We start from the raw sequence: 5,740 nt of genomic DNA on the forward strand, positions 1-5,740 counted from the left end.
GGTAGGTGTATAGCCTTGTCTGTACAATCTCGAAGGGCCACTCGCGCGCAGCAACAAAGGCTGCACTTCTTTTATACAGCTGTTGCCAGCCAGACAAGCCTACGTCATTCGCTGTTCCAGCCACTGCGTTCACCCCCGCAGAATAATGAACGATGGCCACGTTAACTGCCCATCATATAGTAGACCAATCAATAGGTGGAAATATGCTAGCTACGTGGCAAAATTATACTTGTACGTCTTTCCTACGGGTTATGTACATAAAATTCACGTGAAAATAACTAAACTAATTGTGCAACCTCGCAATTGACACACTTTGCTCATGCTGACGACGTAAGAAGTATATAAAGGTAAATTCAAGATAAAACCACTGACGATACCGAACCACAGCAGATACCATTATTTTAAAACTTGTGGGATAATCATGTATATATATATTAGCATACATACACATGAGGAGTATTAGGAATTTGTAATACCATAATTACTAATTAAGCATCAAATACAGGGGTAGAAATTAACCTTTGAACATGTTGAACATCCACGAACTCTCTATCCTTAAAAAGAGGGAGTCCACAGCAAAATGAGGGAGTCCGCAGTCTGAGGTTCAAAATTAAAGATATTAAAACAATAACGCATGTGCTTATTTTTAAGATTCATGCAGTTGCACGTCCGCCAAATTTTCTTTAGACATTAGCTGAAAAAATACGGTAATTCCGCGAGGCCATGCTCCAGAACGAAGTAGTTAGTATGGCAGAATTTTCAGGGAGTCACACGGACTCCTGCATATATATATCAAATCAAGGAGTCCGACAGTAAATCAGGGAGTATTTGACTCTGGACTCCCGTTAATTTCGTACCCTGAAATAGATCATGACATAATTAGTTTTACAAGATTGATTTGCCCACATGCAGCACTATAGTATTATTATTGGGTAGTATTATTACCACTCTAAAGTTAAAATAATATTTTAATTAATCTATCTACAGGTAGCACAAACTACTTCCTATATAATACTACATTAAGAAATATTGCCATCTAGTTGGCATCTTCGTAGAAATAATTTACTGTTTGATTGCGAAATGTGGATGCTTGAAAACCAGAATGCACACGGAAAAAAATAAGTATACTATAAATGTAAATTCTAGATTCACAGTGTACAGTGTACACCATCATTCTTTTGCATTTAAGATTTAATAAATGGTACAAACTCACAGCTGTACAACTTTCAAGATGAAGTACAGTGATTAAACTATTTGGCAGCTTGGATAAATGTTTAAAATATTTGTTTGAATTTTTACCATTGATTACCAGGTTGATCTTAACCGATCCATAGACGACCTATAATCGATAAGCTGTGATTGACATTAATAGATCTAACATATTTATAATCAACAAGTGGAAAGATGGAACTAACACAGTTGAACATGAGATGTTAAGGATTTTAAAGAAAAGCAGTATATTGACATTTACTGCAACTGAGATATAACGTGCTAAAGACATATATAACGTGCTAAAGACATATATATATAACGTGCCGAGATGGGAGCAAATCAGGTTTCACTGTATTGATAAGTATGCACAAACTTTTCTGACAAAGATTAACAATGGAAAACTGTAATCGATAAATCATTCTTGTCTAACCAATTAATACTTAGTAAAGTCAATTAATCAGAACAAACTAGTTTGAATTCCTGTTAATTACAATTGTTAACTTAATAAAATGATGAGACCAATTCACTTTAGATGACATACAATACAGAAATATATCATTGGGTACCGGTGGTACATGTATTCGAGTGTGGTCTTCTAACGTATTCCAGTCACTTAGATGGGTGGCTGGTAAGAGGTATATATTTATATGCACAGTATTTATAACAGAGTGCGAGGTAGGTGTAATACTATTGTAAGGAAAAGTGCCCCGATGATTTTCTGGCTGTTGTGATTTCGTGTTTTTGCCCCCACCTACAATACTAGCAGTGCAGTAATATAATTATACAATGAGGGATGTGTCAGTGAGCAGTAGGCATATAGCACTAGCACTGTCAATACAGGAATGGGAACTTATTTGAGGTGTGCTTGTATTTATCTTGACTCTTGCTTGTGCTGACATGGTGGCACTGAATCACCTAACAGTGCATGTTCAACGGTCAAACTCTGTGGCAGTGTGTGTGTGTGTGTGTGTGTGTGTGTGTGTGTGTGTGTGTGTGCCTCTATCTCTCTCTTTCTCTCTCGTCCTCGCGCCCGCGCGCTCTCTCTCTTGCCCTCTCTCTCGCTGTCTCTCCCGTGCATCATTTTTGCTCAGACAGAACATGGTATGGTTTTAATTCACAAGGACAGAGATCGCTGATCGGGTTGCCTTTGGCTACACAGCCACAGTTACGAGTCGTACAACTCAGCTGACGTAACATTTCACTTCACTTGTCATGTTACTGAATGTGACACGTTTGGTTTTACCCTTATTAAAACGCTTTAGCATTTTGCCTAGCTTAATCACTCCCATAAATCATACGTTAAAAATAGATCATGTGTAATAGAAAAGAATATTCCATTTGTAAGTAAAACATGACGCGGATTTGGATGAGACAGAACATCTACCACCGTGTGGCGACCCTGTCGACATCAAGCGGCCTAGTTCAAAGACATATTTACTCGTCACAAATTCTACTTGTATAACCGCTGAAAAATTTTTAATAAAAATTTAGTACTTACCCTTTATTCCTTAAATATTCCCGGGTTAAATAACCGCACCAGTCGTACGTAATCCATTAGGAAAACGGAGATAAATACACAGGAATATGTGAATACTTCAAACACTACATATCGAAAATGGCGGCAAACAAAAATGGCGCGGGAAACTTCAATTTGAATTCCGACAACGACCGTCAGGGGCCAGGGCGTGCGTTCGGCTCTTGTGACGTCACCGCATGATCGGAGATCCACGGGTAGTGTTTGTTTTACGTTCGGACATGAGCCACCATTCATGAATTTTGTGTTGCTTTTACGTGGGTTAGCTTAATTCACGAATGTAAATTTTGCTATACGTTCTTCCGTTATTGTTTTAGGCACCTTTTTATTATTATCGGTGTTGGTAGCGCATGCTTCTGATTCTGTTGTCACTTGCTGTGTTGAAAATAAGACTAGGCTTCATTCATACCTCAGTCATTGGAAACAAGTTCATAGTGATATATTGAAATTCGTGTTGTGAACAGTGCCTGTTACTGTTAGTGTTAGTGTTATTCCATTGATGATTTTGAACGCTATGTACGTAAAATTATGCCTTGGCAAATTTTATGGTTGTCTGCTGTACGCTAGCTAGGGCACTACAGAGTCGGCTAGATTACTCTATACATACACTACAGCAGTATATCACAATCCAAACAACATGAAACTGGTGGTTATGCATAAAAATAACACAATAACACTTGTTAAAACATCTTAATTCAACATTACTTAAAATCTAGGCATCATGTAATAATACCAGATCAATAGGAATTTTAATGTACTGAGAAAAATTCTTGGGCATGTGTCGAAGAATAAAGTCATAGGAGGAAACCCTGTTTGAGACTTGCTCAATGAATACTTTTGTTTAATATAACCAACCTTTACAAGAAATTTATGATGCAATGTGTCTCTACTATGTGACAAAATTATAACATACCTCAAGGAACAAATAAAACTTACTGTATTACATAGATCTAGACATTTTATTTCTTATACATGATAACAAATTTATGGAAATCATTTATGAACGAGTCTATAAGTACACATCAATGCTATGGACCTATTGAATCCGTATGCAAACATAAAAAAGATCCATGGGGATGTTAAATTTAGTGTCAAATCTGCCAGATTATTCAATATACAACTACACTTGCTAGCCTGTCCCTCGAATGGATTACGTATAGTGCTGTCATATAATTTTTTTATTAGATTTTCTAGGCAATGATTTGCTTCAAATATCTCCAACATTGACAATGACAATACTGAATAGACAGATAAAAATTCCAATCTAACTAAACACATAATTATAGGTGCTAGCTGTGACTTTGAATGGTGGCAGCACCTACCAGTGACGACACTGAAAATTTTTATTTGCCACAAAAACGAGACGTGTGCCTTTCCTCAGCAGTTTGCTGCTGTTTTTATTCCAATTGAATGACAACACTTTATACTGCAACCTTTGCAGGAGTTTATTTTTTTAAAGTATTTCCCACTTATGTACAAACTATTCTTAACGTCTGCGATTTACGGATGGAAAATTGTTTTGAACCACGACTACATGATTGAATACGGTATTCGTTGCAGATCATGGGTCGCAATACATTTCATGTATCACAAAATAACGTTATGAAGGTCACCGCATACGCTTCACTTCCATATATGCGCTTTTATTCACTTTCATTTCTTCGGTGGTGGCCTGAAAGGAATAATACAGAGATGATCACATACACTGTTCTGGTAATTATGTTTGCTCTCCACTCTCACAGCACAGCTGAGTGGCTGATCAACATGTGACAACAATACCAAAACTCTCATAGAAACCAAGCTATGAATTACGATCAAAGGTACAGCAGAAATCTACGTTGTACGGTTTTAGCACCAGTGCTCCACTGAGACGCCCACACGAGCAACTACGACATGAAGACCATGCATCCTCACAAATAAACCAAATTAGGAGCAACCTTAGCTGAATCCTAGCTAAGTCTATACCCCAGATACCCAATGCTAGAACGGCAGACACTACTGCGGATACGAGAAAAGTTACGAGCACGGTCACTCGAGTAAGAACTGAAATGTGATTGCAGTGGTGTTTCAGGAGACACGTATTGAGATAGGGTTGCAGTAGTAAGAGAGCTCAAGCAGATTACCCTCATGTGCTTGTATCTTTAAAGGGATAGTTTACTCTAGGTTCTAGGGATATTTTCAGCTAATGTAGGTTATAATTACGCTACATAAAAAGTTTCATGGTTCAATCACCATTAGAAATATTTAAAAAAAATGTTTTAAAACTAACGACTACAGTTTGATTACAACGACGGTGGCACCACTCAAAGCGCACGATCTGATAAGTTGCGCAAAACCACTTTCCAGCCAAGGGCTACAGACCGAGGGTGTTTCTTATTTATTCATTTAAAAGTAAAAGGATTGTAATATCTTATAAACAACATATAGTTTCAGTTATAATATGGATATATTTGCCCTAAAATGAATATCGTTCGGTTAAATAGCATTTAGGTAAAATATAATTGCACTTTTGTGATTAGCCCTTGGTCTGTAACGTGCAAAATAAATTGTCAAATACGCAACTTTTTCGGGGTGGCAGCATGGTTGCGGGTGTCATGGCGCCGTTCAAATTTCGTAGCGTCGATGTGTAATTAATTATAACAATTAAATTAGGTATCTGGTAACAAATACGTGTGGGTATAGACGATTTGTTAAGTAGTTTTTTATACAGTAAATACAGTTGTATGCAGTAGAATCCTAGAGGCTACTGTCCCTTTAACATACAATGCATGCTGCACAGATGTGTTTACAAGTGTGTGCGTACATTCAGTACATGTATTTGTATTTGAATTACATGCAATAAAGATTTAATAATAATAATAATAACCTTGTTGCATCGTCAACCCACCTACCTGTATATGACGACCCACCTGTATATGACGACCCACCTGTATATGACAACCCACCTGTATATGACAACCCACCTGTATATGACGACCCACCTGTATATGACAA

This window comes from Priapulus caudatus, unplaced genomic scaffold, assembly GCF_000485595.1.
Source record: "Priapulus caudatus unplaced genomic scaffold, Priapulus_caudatus-5.0.1 Scaffold725, whole genome shotgun sequence".
Classification (NCBI taxonomy): Eukaryota; Metazoa; Priapulida; class Priapulimorpha; order Priapulimorphida; family Priapulidae; genus Priapulus; species Priapulus caudatus.